General features: G+C 40.6%; 2 long non-coding RNA genes across 4 annotated transcripts; one reads left to right on the forward strand and one right to left on the reverse strand.

Moving 5' to 3' along the window:
* Nucleotides 1-6,047: 6,047 nt before the first annotated feature.
* On the reverse strand, nucleotides 6,048-12,287 carry LOC147756147 (uncharacterized). 3 transcript variants are annotated; one of them, XR_015326991.1, is made up of 3 exons: nucleotides 12,029-12,287; nucleotides 8,382-8,868; nucleotides 6,048-6,351 (listed from the first exon to the last, which is right to left on the reverse strand). It is a non-coding gene; the product is annotated as an uncharacterized LOC147756147 (long non-coding RNA). The 3 variants fall into 3 exon arrangements; XR_015326990.1 differs by lacking the exon at nucleotides 12,029-12,287 and adding an exon at nucleotides 9,003-10,859; XR_015326992.1 differs by lacking the exon at nucleotides 8,382-8,868 and having other exon boundaries at nucleotides 12,029-12,278.
* Nucleotides 12,242-13,711, forward strand: LOC147756148 (uncharacterized). Its single transcript, XR_015326989.1, has 3 exons — nucleotides 12,242-12,371; nucleotides 12,770-12,876; nucleotides 13,220-13,711. It is a non-coding gene; the product is annotated as an uncharacterized LOC147756148 (long non-coding RNA).
* Nucleotides 13,712-15,288: the final 1,577 nt, after the last annotated feature.

Consider the following 15,288-nt stretch of genomic DNA (forward strand, 5'->3'; position numbering starts at 1 on the left):
CGGGTTTGAGCGATGTCGTAACAGGCTACCGCATTCATTGAGCGTTGACTGGCAGCAGGTGCCGCGGTCTGAGGTGGAGCCGACCTTCGACGCTAAGTAGAGTACCGGAGCCGCTAGTGCAAAGCACACTGTAGAGCAGAACTTACGTACGCCAAAGGGTTTAGCGCGATGGTAGCTTGCCGTATTGATTACACGTTCTCACTTATAGAAAAGAGCAGCGAGATGAGCTCTGCTATCAATACGGGCAAATAATATACTTCTACTAGCCCGACGTGGCAAGTAGACGGCTGGTAACTGTTTGCTACGAGCGAAGCCGTCAGTTGACAGCGCCCGCTTCAGGTATGGCCGAATGACCTAACGATTTATATCACCCTCTCTTCGGGTGGAAGGGAATAATACATACAGCCACAATAGTTGATTCATATGCAAATCGGATCTGGCTCTGTATAGGCCAGACGAGCAGGGGGAACAAGCAAAAGACGCAGTGGAACAGGCAGCGTCCGAAGGGTGATTTTATTCAATTGAATGGATCGTTGCGTCGGTAAATTCTCTTCTTTTCTTTAAAGTTTCGTTACTCGCTTCGACCTTGCTGCCAGCATTTGTTGACTTCTCTGTTAGCCATCTTATACCTTTCAGCAATACGGAAGAGCTGATACACACGAAACAATCTGGAGTTTCTGTATTTTATCTCTCATTAAAATATTGCTATTTCGTTGCCTATGCCGACCTGCTGCTTGTTCTACGCGGCCGACATTTTGATTTTAATAAACCGGCATTACTGTTAGTGCGTTTTTGACCTTGGTAATAGTTCACTTTCGAACCAACCCTGTTGACATTCTACATCAGTGAAAAGGGCCCAAGATAATTTATGACTAAATATATAATTCTAACAAACTATACTATTTCGAAGCTCCGCTATTTTTGACATTCGTTTTATCCATGTCGTAGACTAACATCTGGAATAGAATGGAAAGTGAATTAAGTCAAGAAAAACCTCACCTATTTACGCCGTTACGTTGCACTAATGGAATTCAGTGTGTTTCCATAGTAACCGAATCGTTTCTAGGCAAAATTAATTGTTCAAGTCATGTTTCAAAATTCTGTTCGAATAACGTACTAGCTCTTGGTAAAGGTTCGTTTAAACATATCGGTGGAGAATCTGACCTTTGCAGGGTTCGAATATATCCTGAAGATTTTAAAGGACATTGTTATTCTGGTATGGCTGGTGTATAGTGCACTCCATTCCGTAATACTTTGTATATTTTACCTCAATTTATCATGACGTCATTAGATATCGAATTCTAGGACATTAACCAGCCTATAAAGCAATATTTCCCGTTCTCTTATATGCAAACCTTGGAAATCTGTTGCGATTTTGTTTACATGATTCTTAAAACTTGAAAATATACGTCTGCTATTTTTATACGATTACTATTGTGATGCAATGTTTTTCTATATATATATATATATATATATATATATATATATATCTAGTCAAAAGTGAAAAATAATGCTTTATAAATTGAAAAAATAGTATTAAATTGTGATTTTTCAAGTGTAGATGCAGAACTATCTTGCCTTGGTTATTAAGCTCCTGCTTCGCTGGAGTCTCATTAACTGCTCGTAAGAGAACTCTAAATAGCAACCGATCACAAAGATTCACAAATTGTGCCTTGGATTAGCTTTTTAGTATCTATCTATGGCGAATGCATGCATCAAACAGTAAGATCTGACCTGAAATTGAAGCTGCGAAAGTCCACTCACTTCTGTTCCGTGTCTAGCATCAGCGTTTCGTTAGAAGTATTATTGTTACCCTAATACTTCACTGCGATGTCTATCGCAGGCTATTCTTCTTGTATTAGGATTTTCAAGTAAGTCATGGGAGAACGCTTTTGGCTTCAGATAGAACTTCACGTAGTATTTGATCATTTCATCGTATTAAAAATGCATTGCGTTCCTAAATGTAAGAAAGCCTACGGCCAACAACTAGTTGACAAAGTGAACTAAAATGCAAACGTTACCTTCAAGTTTGCTGAAAAATATCGTAGAGCTTGTTGAAATTCAAGGCTATGTTTCATCTAAATCAAATCTATAGACATGTCACACAACATCCACTTGCCAGTTTTTCTTAGAAACATTTTGTTAACTTACGAGAAAGCATGTTTAGTACGTAATGTTTAGATAGCTTCTTTATCTCGTTCTATCAGTTTAAACTCATTTCTGGCTGCCAAAATAGTACAGCATTGGCTAATGACCTACTACTTAGCGTTAACATATGGTAGGCTTTAGGAATCTGTCTGTCCTTCCGATGGGGGCATTGCTCATGGACGCTCGTCTTATCAAATAAAGGCTCAGAATCTTTACAGGACTCCGAATGTTTTCATGTCTTTCTTTTGGCTTGCAAACACTCGACTGCAAGAAAACCATGTTGCTTCTATAATGGCGTATAGAAGATATCCTAAACGTTCCATTTGCAGATTGGTTTATTCGTCGATCTTTGCAAGTCTAAAAGGATTTTCTAATATTTCATCATATCAATATCCCTTTCGCTGGCATACGCATAAATCTAACGAGTCTGCCTTTATATCATCGGTGTAAAAGCTAGATGTTAAGGTTGCTTTTGTCGGTTGCCCATTCCCCTATGTTTGATAGGCAAGCGGGGAGACATTTACATACATCTTTAAATATGCCCTTTCTGTAGTGTTATTACTTCGATTCTAGTCAAACTGTTCTTTCTAGAGAAGGCAACGTAATGGCAGGGATTATATGAGCCAATACGTACACACTTTTCGCTTATCCAACATATATCATTCCTCATCTTCAATGGGTAGGCGGTAAACAAGCTGCACATCTGAAGCTAGCTATCTCCTTCTGTTCAAAGCCAATCGCACATTTTTTGGCCTCATATAGGAAGATATATGTATATTGAATACTTTTTAATGTGCAGAATGGATACCATTAGCTGGCTGTGCAGAAATATATATTACTATACAGAAATTTTCACTATGACATAATGTACCATATTCCTGCATGGTACACCCTTGGCTCTTCAGCAACCTTTCACTTGAATATATTACTGATTCTATTACATTTCTTCTTGAGCTATTTGTTTGGTCTACCTGTTATTTTACAGATGTTAATGCACTGTTCAGTGTTTCGTTTGAAGTCCGGCGTGAGACCACAACTCACTGCTCTAAGCCCAGTTCTGCAATACTTGACTCTCACATGGGGATCAACTAAGCGATATCTACCGAAGTACCTAATTAAGCCATATTTGTTGCTAAATGTCAATCAGAGAGGCCATACTTTATTGATGTTAACTTTAGTAAAGTGCAACAAACAATGCAACGGTGTACTTTAACGGCCATAGAAATAACACATCTTTAACAAAAGAAAGATAATTAAAGCCAGAAAGACAGCTAAAAAATCAAAAACATTGCCTATTTCTGTTCAAAAAAGTTTCAGATTTATTATTAAGGAAGGTCCCTTTATAGTGATGCAGCGTAGTTCATAAACGGAAGGTAAGGTCACCGGACACTTGGAAACTGTCAGCGTTACGAAGGTCGATGGATTGGCTTTCTCCCTACTGGCCGTTGTTTCTCAGACTACCGCACTAAAATGAGTATGCGGACTTAAAGAAACGAGTCATTAAACTCTACGAGATCAGGGCAAGAGGAGAACGCAACATACTGAGTTGTCGCAGCAAGAGCATTGATATTAATGAAAGCATTACCGCTTTCCGTCATCAAGTTCATTCGATCACTTTTAGACTAACATAAGCTCTTCTTTTTAATCTATAGTCGTAATAGGAGGATGTCATAAAGCAGACATCTTCATTTTTTTCTCGAATATACGTTTTTTACCATTAACACCATGGCGAGGAATCGTTTAAATCGAGGGCGTGGAAAATAGCTGCGTTATTGCCCAGTGGGCGACACTGAGAATGAGATATGGTCAACGAATCAAGTGTAATTTCAGAGGATCTTTGTCAATGCGCCTCGATAACTTCAAGAAGATTTTTCTAGTTTTAATAATGCTAGTGTTAAATTCTAAATACACGAGGGTGCGAATATTAGTAATCAAAAGAAGGATCCATACTACTACATACGATATTGCTTCTCCTCTCAAACAATTTGTGACTTCACTGATATGAACGTTCCTTTGGTTTTTTGAAACAAGTATTTCGTCATTAAGGCTGCTGTTCTATCACCAGTACGAAGATTTCTCAGCTACAAAATTCAGGTAAATATAACGAATAAATTCGAATGGAGTCGAAACATAATTCAGCCTGGAAATCCAATTATAGATTCGTTTCTTGTCTCACGGTTTTCGCTCGGGATTGTATAGTCGGATCAATAGAGAGTATACGCCGACCGGAGGAGCTCCGGAGTCCTAAGCTAAATAAATAGATTCCTGCCAACTAGTTCGCTGTTACAGAAGATTACAATAACTGTCCCCGAAGCCTGACCCAGGCACACAATAGGCCAACATGTAGTAGGCGGCATAATTTCGATAATAAACAAATAAAAATAAACAAATTGGGTCAAGTTAACATTAGCCATAGATATTGTTCAAGTTATTATTTGGGTCGATTTAACTTTGGAACAGTAACACACTGCTAATCATCGATTTATATGGCAAAAAGAGGCCACCAGTAAGTATGTAAGGTCTGGAAAGGGTGACGGATCAACGCTGAGCAAGTGTAACACCGCGATGAATCAACAGCAGATCATCACCATCTTAAAAAATGACTGATCGTCACTGTTATCCAATTTAGAGCTCGCGGTGGATGGAGTGACGCTTTTTGTTACCCTGCCAAATGTATAATAATATACGCGTACATTATATCATATTAACAGTTTTAGTTCCTCGCCGATTTCTCATGTTGCTAGAAGGAACTATTATAGTTATCTCCGTAGTGATCATCATCACGTAAAGGGCATAGGGAAACGTATAGCAACCATGTTTTGACCATGTCAAATATAAGCAAAATATTGTTCGAGTGAGTTTCAAATTTGGAACCTTGTATGTTTTCGGAATATTTTTGCAAGAAATAAAAGATTGTAGACTTTACAGGGGCATGATTAATGAGGCCAACAAAGGGAAATAGGAACTGCTACATATGAGCATTCATGACTCATCGACAAAAGCCAGATCTGCTCAGCTTTTACCGGCGTTATTTGCCTCTCAGAATTACGCCCTAAGGCTGCTACTTCGAACGTTATCATCGCGTCGAACGTTTACTGTAGCTTCGCAAGAGTAATCTGCGGAGAAGAGGGACCCAAGCTTGATAACAATGAGGGTATCGTATGTGCTTGAGGATTGGCGGTGCAACGTTCAAACTACTCTACTCTGAAAACGGAAATTCATTGATACCGCAAGTCTAAGGTCAGCGCAACTGGCAACTGTCTAGTAAAAAGTATTCTGCTCCATTATCAGGGAAGTTCCCGCCACCAGTATACAAAAGGCTTGTCATCAGCGATAGTCGAATCAGGGATCACAGACATCAAAATCAAGAACTCCTATTATCATTAAAAAGCGCGTCCGTAAAAGTTTTAGTGAAAATAGATATTGTCAGGGCTAACGATGGGCCTAATTGATTTGAAGTACCGTCGAGTTAAACGGTCTGAAAAAAGAGCCTTTATCGGGCTTTGGTCAGACGAGTCTAACACTGATGAGTGAAGTAGATTTTATTGAGCAAATGATTTATACATTTCTGCCACTAGAGCCATAAAATCTGACGTTGCATGGTCAATTACTTTACGAACCCCTTTTGCCCCACAAAAACGCATTTAAATTTGAATTTAAACTGAATTAATGTAACTCTTCCAAGCCTACATATAACCAACGACCTACTCAATTAGCAATTCTTAAGAGGTCTCTCTAAAGTTTCCACTTGACTCGCGAGACGATTAAGACTGAAGAGACTCAAAGCTTATCCAAGTGGCACAGAAATGCAAATCATCCGGGTATTTTGATGCAACTTTCTAAATTTTCGAAATAAGTTACGGGGATCTTTCATACACATCGCAGAATTAGACAGAATAGTGTAGAATTTAAAGGAATACCTTTATTTAGACGGAAGACAAAGTGCCTTGAAGGTAACTAAGCTCTTTTGCAGAAAAATACCGCACAGTTTTTGAAGCGTTTGAAGATAATGGCCCATGGGTGCCACATGAATTGTTGAAAAATAATCTACTCCGTCGTATTTCCATCTGCAAAGCTCATTCAATCCAACTTGCCTGATGGTGATTTTCCTGCCATGTGAAAGCCTGCAGTAGCGTAGACTATCCAGGCGGAACAGGAATTTCTACTCGAAATGGAAGTTCGTCCATCGTCCAACGTCCAAATCTGGAAAATGACTGCCTTTCGTTATAATAAGGTTTTCGAAACAGCTGGGTTTCTTGTGGTATTAAAAATGATGGGTAAACGCATGCTTGTTACAGTAAATAGTTAGTCAAAGCCTGTTTTACTTCAAACAAAAAGCGACTTTCATAGCTTCCATAGTAGTGTCCAAGAGATTACTGGGCCGGTAAGTATTAAGGAGATTTGTGTCCTTACCCTTGAAAAAGGATATCTCTGCATTTGGTATTCGCGTCGAAGCGTCGCAAAGTTAATAAGGTCTAACAACAATGCTGTAGTCAGACCAGCCAGCCGTCAGATACGGAATGGTAACGGGAAACGCGCCTTAACAGAAATCTTATCACTTCAGTAAACGCGTATAAATCCTCGTTCCTATCGTTCAGACGCGTGCCTAGTTTTCTGTTATCTGAAATATTGTTTGTGCCGGAAAGTGCTCGAATAGACAGGCCTTGGACTCAGTATATGCAGGCTTCCGTATTGTCTTCAACCGATTTTAGATAGTGCTTCGTTGGGTTTTCCAAATATCTATAACAAACTTCGAGCAGGCGCTTATGATCTACCTCGTAATTCATTGCTCTACCAGTTACAAAATGGTACCATTTGTCAAACGATAACTATCGATTTTAGCCTTGCACTTTGGTCGCCAACTCTTTGCGTTCTCGTCATGTTAACAAGTCTTTCGGCGACCTTTTTCACTATTCTTTTACTGTCACAATGTATTTATTATGACGCTATGAAACTAGAACGGTTACAGGTGAGATATACCATTTATGTCGCATGGCATATCATAGCGGTGGGCTAATATAATAGTATTACTAAGAACTACTTGTTTTAAGCGATCCAATCAATCAACAATATATAACGTTCACATTTAGATTATTCGATCCGCCAGCCAGAATTCGCAAGTTGGCACTCATTGCAACTTAGCTAACCTGCATACTCACGGTTATGGCAAAAAAACTAACAATATCTTTGCGATACAATGATCAGCTAAATAATATATGACATGCTACTAAGCTTTTTTTTTTTTCTATTTTTTTTCCTGTAGGTTTAAATTGGAATTTATAGGGGGTTTATGCGATTTCCTTTCGAAAAAAATAGTTACCGTGGCATTTTCTTAGATCTAGAGCCGGATCGCCTACAGTGGCTTGTAGCTGATTTTCCCTAAGGCTACAAATAACACCATCTTCCCAGTCGCGTTACTTGTATCTTTGTTTTTCTGTTCGCCTGGAAAACGATGACCGAACGCACCTATTCGACACGGCTCCGCTGCTGCTGTTACTTAAACAACCTGGATTGACCAAGGAATCATGTACTTACAGACAACGACAAAAGCGTGCGAGCATTTTAAGGCCTTAGAAATCCTCCACGAAGCAAAGAATTTGCCTTTTCGTGTTTTTACTATTTTTGTCTGCTGTTTGCCTCAACGATTTGCCGAACTCTGTTTGCTCCGGCGTCACCGGTACCCTCAAGGCACAAAGGCAGACGCCCTGATTGCCGCTCTTTCACCATCCAGAACTCAAATCATTTCTTATTTCATAATTTTTTTTTACCAATATCTGGAGCGCCATTTGCCGAGCACGCAAAAGGTTACACAGCGAACCAAAACCAGCTGTCTATGCTAAGTTTCCAACTAAAACGAAGCGGTGGTCGAATGAAAAGCGTTCACGTTCTACAAAACGTCAGTGGTTTTGTATTGGCACATGATTGTGCGTAGATTTATGTACGAACGTTGCTAGGAAGATAGCAAGCCCTATGTCGCTTAAAACCAGAAGCTCTATATATGTATATGTATATATATATATATATATAGAGAGAGAGAGAGAGAGACTATAATAGACGAACACTCACTGAGTTGCAAATGTACCACAAGACCCTACTTTTGCGTTGGCAGCAGGCAACAAGTTTCATTTCCTGCATTCGGTTATGCTATGACCTACCTGCCTTTACGCTATTTTCTATTCATACATTTTAAAACTGCTCCGATCTTATTTAAAAAAAATCGATATCATACATACCGATGAACTTGTCTTGAACTTCGAACTCTTGAAGATTCGTTAGATCTGATGGCACCCCGCTGTTAAACGACAACAGTGGACAAGATCAACATGCTACTCTTTTCTCACTGTCAAGATGCTGTGATCTGCGTTGGCGTCGGAGGCACGTTGATCAAAGGCAAGTACTACCCATTACTCTGTTAGCGTCTGCTTCTGAGTACCACAATTTCTTCGAGCTCTGCTCTTTGAGCATTTTCTAGCCTCTCATTGGTGATGCTACGTCATATTTGTCAAGCCTGTCAGAGTTCGTATCTTCGTCCTCTGCTCCCGTATTGAACGTTACGCAGAATCCGGAAAATGCTCGCGGGTAGCTGTCTGACCAATATTTCCTCTTGCCCGCCGGCTCTTGCAAATAACTCATAGCAGTCACAGCAGAAGTGACACGTTAATCGCCGCGGTCAGTGATCGTATGATGCTCGGATCAAACTCGGCGGCTCGAGGACGTAAACTGACAGAATCGTAGACAATCAAAAAAGTAATTCATACTTTTAATTTTCACGTAATATATATATATATATATATGTATATATATATATACATATATATCATAGGTAGAGGTTCTGTCAGAATCGATTTGCTCACTTAGATCTTTGTGCGTGCATTTTGTTGAATATGATAGAATTTTGGATGGCATGCTTTGCTCTATTTAAGCAAGGTGTCATAGCCAAGATAGTGAATGTTTTAAAGTTCCGGCTGTGCCACGCCTAACTCGACGGGATCGCCTGCTGGACTATTCTTCACGTTATGTTCATGGTGAAGGCTCGTTTCATCTCTGTAGACGGCGGCCGTTGTAAACTCTCGTCAACGATCCGTCCAAAGCTGCCGCTTTCTCAAACAACCCCGTTAGGATTAGCAATCTGGGGTTACTACTTCATTGCGGGGCCTTTGTTACAGCCGCTACAATAGTTTTGGCGGTCGACCTGGGGCTGGCACAGCGGATGACAGCTTTTCTAGGGCAGTAGACGGTGGACAGCGCTGGAAAACAGTAACGTTTACCGCTGAAAGATCGCGAGATGTTCTAGGACACGGCATTTTGACGCAAATAAGCACTGGCGAATCAACTGAAATTGTATTGTACTGGAACGGGTGGTGTTTGTGAATTAGAAACTGTTTTTAATGTTCTACATTTTTAACTATACATATCCAGTAGGGGCTTGGTAAAACTAATAAACAGCACCAATTGATGTCCTTTTTAAAATTACCAATGTATTTATTTAGGTTCGCTGTCAAACAAAAAAAATAGGCTGGAGATTGTTTGTACTAACGTAAAATGTCTCAATGTTTAGACTCTTCACGTCATTTACTCGTTGTTCGAGCGAGTCTTTTTTATTAAAGTAATATTGTAAAATCTAATTCATGTCATAACAAATTCAGTCCTACGGTAGAATGAAGCACATCTGATTGCAGTACCGAAAATCCAATATGCAGAATTGTCTAAACCCTTTGTACCACTGAGCCAGGAAGCGCTACAAGCTATCTCGGCGATCTACAATTTTCAAACCCCCGCACAGAGCGTTTGTTTACCGCGACAAAAACGCATTGGCTCATTTGCCACTCTTCACTTCTATCGTTAAGCAGTCAATCATCTAAAACTGATACATTTTTAAACCGATGTGCATACAGGCCGCTTAGATTGTAGCTAATGCTCATGGCTTCCTTCTTGCGTGACACCCATGGCATCAAAGCCCTTCTAATACCGCATGACCGATTCCACACATCGCAATAATCAATATTGAGCTTGCCAGAGGCGGCGGTAGAAGGCGAGAGAGCTACGTGAGTACGGGGCGAAGCAGAAGAAGAGTCGCATCCACGTTACAGTATGAGCCAGACGTACAATTGCTGTACATTAGGGTGTGCACATACACACCACAATTCAGCCCGCTGGCCTTCTTGCCCCCCGGGCAGGAATCCATTTACCTTCAACAAAGAATTTGCTTTTCGTTTGCTCAAAATAATTGTTCAGTCTGCGACCTAATTACTCATTCCACGCGTTACAATTAGCATGCTCCGTCAGTGCTTTCGTGGACAGACAAACGAGCTGGTAAGGCAATTTTTCGCACACATTTTAGACGGCTCCTTGCCCCCTCGTCGCATCGCCTGCGTCACGAACACCCAACCAGGAAGAATGTTGCTAAGCAAACATTTATTTAGAAGTTACCGATCATTACAAGCCCAGCGCAAATTCTAGCATTTGTCGCGACGGACTAGGAGTAACGTCGTTTCATGACGACCCAGTTCTTGAGAAGCATGACACTGAAATGGTCTAATATTACGACCCAGCTATGCCAAACAACTGCTAGCATTCACAACGTTCGTGGTGGTTTGCCGCTAAAACAAAACGCTTTCCGTTGCCCTAGTAAGAGGTTTTCAATACCGCAAAACCACAGACATTTTATCTGTTCGAAGCGTTACACGATAGGAAATCCCAGCCGAAACCTATCCAAGCTATAGGCATCCTCGTAGAAAACTCGCTAATTCCAGCTACCAACAGCAGCTGGAAGACGTGCTGCGTTATCGCTATTACCCAGAACGATAACGAATATATCGGCCTTGGGCGCGAATATGCCGCCATATAAAAATGACTCGTCGCGCGATCGCATTACCGGTAAAATTTTTACGATCGGCGAGCCGGATGATAATTCAGCTCAGCCCCGCTGAGTTATGCAGGTTCCGATTATTTCCATCGCTAAAAAAAAAACTTCAAAGAATATCCTTGCTATAATATGCAAGAAATGTGTATCTTTGAAGCAAATTCTATCTTAATTAACTTCCGTGCAATTTACTTTAATCATACATTTAGAGATTTGTTATATACTCCGTTCTAAGCAGACGTTGCCAATTTTGTTAACTCGAAAGCTATAGGACCTCTCTGAATAGCAAAAAACAGCAAATTCTACAACTACCAGGAAGGCTAAGATACTTAATAGAAACGTCGGAGCCTTCGCTGCGGCGACAGGATACCCTAATTGCAGTAGGCCAGTGTTGACGTAACATTTGACTGTATATGACCCAGACCAGGCCAGTCTGTTATTCGGATAGCGATCAATTTAACGATGGGTAAATATTATTTCTAATAAATATAATACAAAGCTAATTATTAGTCGATTAACGGCGCGAACAGAGCCAACTGGACGCCGTTTGCCCTTCACTTCGAGCGTTCGCGTAAACTTTTCAAAGAGGTGTTCTGTTTTGGTATTGTTTAAGCGTACTCATTAAGATATTTCTCCATCGTCTTCGTACATCACCCGAAAAATAATGCGATATAACACTTCAATGGAAAAAACTTCGCATATATGGGATATAGATACACTTTAGGGGTCATATTTTACGTTCACGATCAACACATTATAAAAATGCGGAAAGCATTTCTTACTTTCACATTTGTACGCACGCTTTCTATCCTTAACAGTAAGTACTTACATTAGCCAATTAGACCGTTATTTTTCGGGTTTTGGGTCCGGTATCGCCGGTAGGCACTCCACCAGACAACTGGCTTTCAGCACGAAATAAACTATCTGTCTGTTTATATCCGGGGGGGGGGGAGGGGAAGGGTCAAACCTAGCCCACAACCATTCTTTAAGATTAACAGGTAAAAATATGTTACTCACCAAGCCATCACGGGGAAACCCAGTTCGACCAGTTAAAATCATTTGGCTCGTAAAGTAGCACATTTTGCAGCAGTAAAAGCCAAGGCGACGTAGTCGCTCTAAAGCCCAGAAACTGGACGCGTGTTACTTATCCTTTACGTTTCCACATCGACTTCCATATTTCAACACTGCAGTGTTCGTATAAAAATATTTGCATGGAAGGATCAACGGCATCCCGAAGTAATCCGCTAACATGAAAGCAGGGTGTCATTCCTTCGTGCGTAGAAATAGACTCGACGAGGACGTCATTTACTGAACCAGTTAACTGTCGCCATTGTTACGTTTCAATGCTATCTCGTCTGTTGTGAGTGACTGTCCCAAACGCGACTTTCGAATACTATCCGTGAATTTAATTAGAGGGTTGGGCCTGATTTTTTTCTGCCATACAGCGAACAACTAATGCTGTAAGGTGCTAAGGTCTAATACTCTATTTGTACTTAACTCTTATATTTTCACTGACAAGCGTTCTCCGAGACAAAACTAATATTTCTCCCATCACAATTTTTTAGCCTTGGCCTGGGAATTTGTTGATTGTGACAGTTCGATAGCTCGATAGGGATATATCGTCACTTGGTTCGGCCGTTCGGTGCCTCTCGCAACAGCTGCCTGCCACACAGTTTCATGGTTAACACACGAATTGCCTTCTGTTATAGGCAAAAAGCCACCTTTTAGCGCTAATGCAAAGAAGGTTATGCTTTTCAGGATGTTACAAAAGCGGAAGAAGTTGACTACCCGTTATGCTGCACCCCGAACAGCAATGGAACACACAACCTAGATACCACAGCGCCAAGCACCACGCTTCACTAAAGGTTGCCGGATAGTTTTTCTCTCATAATGTGTATATTATGTATTGTTTCGTAAATGAATAGGCAGTAGTAAATAAGAGGGAACACAGTGAGAAAAATCGAGCTCGTACTCGAATTTTTTAATCCGAATTAGGTGCCATGGTGGGACTGCATCGCGTAACAAACAAATGATCAGAAAATTTGTACTTTTACCTTGAGAGCATAATAGAAATACAAGAGTACCAGCTGCTGTTGTACGTATGATAGCAATAGAGCTTTTCGTTGGAAAACAGAGGCCAACTGCATTTTCCCCCTGTAGAAAGAATTCTCACGTCGTTTTCGAATTTTTTTCACACTTCTACCACAGGCCTAGCGAAGGGTTTCGTATAGTCAAACGAGGCTATACGAATTTAGACGGACAAAGAGCTCAACGTTTGTCTAAATAGACAACCAGCAGCGCAGAGTCCACGAGCGTCCAGGTAGGGACGAACGGCAAGCCACTTCTCAAAGAGCCCATCGCCCGGACCAGAAAAAATGATAACGCCGAATTCGGTTAGAAAAACTTTTTGCTTCGTTTGATGGTTCTCATAAACGAGGCACGCGTGAGAGCTGGCGTAAAGTATGGCAATCGCATATCAAGGTGCCGCTCGTCAGACAGACATATAAAAAGGCGGATGTTAATACAGGCCCCATAGAACGGTGCTCGACATACTTAGATTAGTGAGCGATTCGGAACGCCATCGTGGCGCCGCTAACGTGGAACACACGAACGAAAAATCCCTGAGAAAACTAACTACGACATCTCCTATTGCCAGTTTCCTCCAGAATATTCACACTTACGTATACTATAGAAAGTAATAAAGGCGATGTATGACATTGTTCTGGCATTTACAACCAGATGCTGTTTCTTTAACTTCAAAATATACATTTAGGACATTTATCTTATTAGCGACATCGGTCGCATAGCTCCTATAAATACAATTCCTTCCTCGACCGTTTTGAGAGTCCTACAGAGACGATATCGCATAGCCGTACGCCATCGGTTTTGTAATTCTACATCGATTTTGAAAGAAGCGGGGGTTACAAGAAGCTAGCTCGAGAAAAATTTGAATAATGTTCTTACATTCTTTAGAGTTAAGTCAGTGACAAATTATGGAGAGGGTATGGGGATGAGACAGGAAGCGCTACTGTAAACCCATTTCTTGGACATTGATTGCTTGCATATCTTACTCAACAATCGACCAGCGCACGACTGACTTATGCAGGGTCATACGACGACGCTGGTAGCCAGTTGTGTCAATATCACGGATACGCTTGTCAAGCGTGATTAGTGGCCTTAGAGCATTGCAAAGACCTTACCAATTGGCCGCCTCATCATCATATCTCTGACGTCGAGCGATCCATCTTTGACTGTCTCTGGGCAGACTGGGCTTACCAGTGTCAACAGAACGCCTAATTAAATTACCCGATTTCAGCACCGATTTATTCTCGATGTATATAGACGTATACAAATTTTACTGTACGTATACAAATGTACGTATACAAATGACTGCGACAAGGCAGAAGGATACTCTATAGTCGTTGAATCCTAGATCCACCCCGGCAGATACTGTAGAGATCTATGAGAATTATATTCAATTACTCGAGATTTGTTTCTACTCAACCAACCGTAACTCATCTACCAACCATTCAGAAAGACCAAGACTTACCGTATGCCGAATACGTGAACGTCATGTTAAACCAAAGGTGTGAAGACTGATAATCGGTAAGTGTCAATATTTCAAAGTATGACATATTGGTCAAAGCTGTTTCGTGTTCTTCGACTGATACAAATAACGGATATAGAGTTTTTGCGAAAAAAAGAAAAAAAACCTATTTATATCTGCCTACAATAAAAAATTAATTGTAATTTTTTAAAAAGTATCTTAAAAAGTATGTTAGCTAATGAAAAACATTATGTAAAAACGTAAGGCAATGCTGGAACGATACATTCTTCTACGTGCAATTCATGAAGTGATGAAGACTTTGGCTAAAAGCTTACTAAACCTAATATTTATGATGACATGACGCGCACTCAGCAATTCTGTTTTCGGTATTACTTTGCTTTGAAGTCATACGGCAACCATGCACCATGGACATCCATCCATAGGCGCACTTCCTAGTAATCCATTCTGATTGAAGGTTTCTATCGATTGGCGCCCACATATGGTGGAAGTATTAGCGGAAGTTTTAGCGTGGGCTGGTTAAGATGAAAACATAGTCAAGCATTGGACAAAGCGTTTGCCTGACATTGTAGAGAGTACGCTTAGCATAGTACTTTCACGCAGTAAGTATATGACGATCGTCTGATTTACCTACTCTACTTTGTTCCTTTTCCTTATTAGATATCCAATTGTTTTTCAACATAATTTAGAGGACAGAAATTGAATTCATATG

The sequence above is a fragment of the Varroa destructor genome, unplaced genomic scaffold (genome assembly GCF_002443255.2).
Source record: "Varroa destructor unplaced genomic scaffold, Vdes_3.0 BEIS01000004.1, whole genome shotgun sequence".
NCBI classification, from domain to species: domain Eukaryota; kingdom Metazoa; phylum Arthropoda; class Arachnida; order Mesostigmata; family Varroidae; genus Varroa; species Varroa destructor.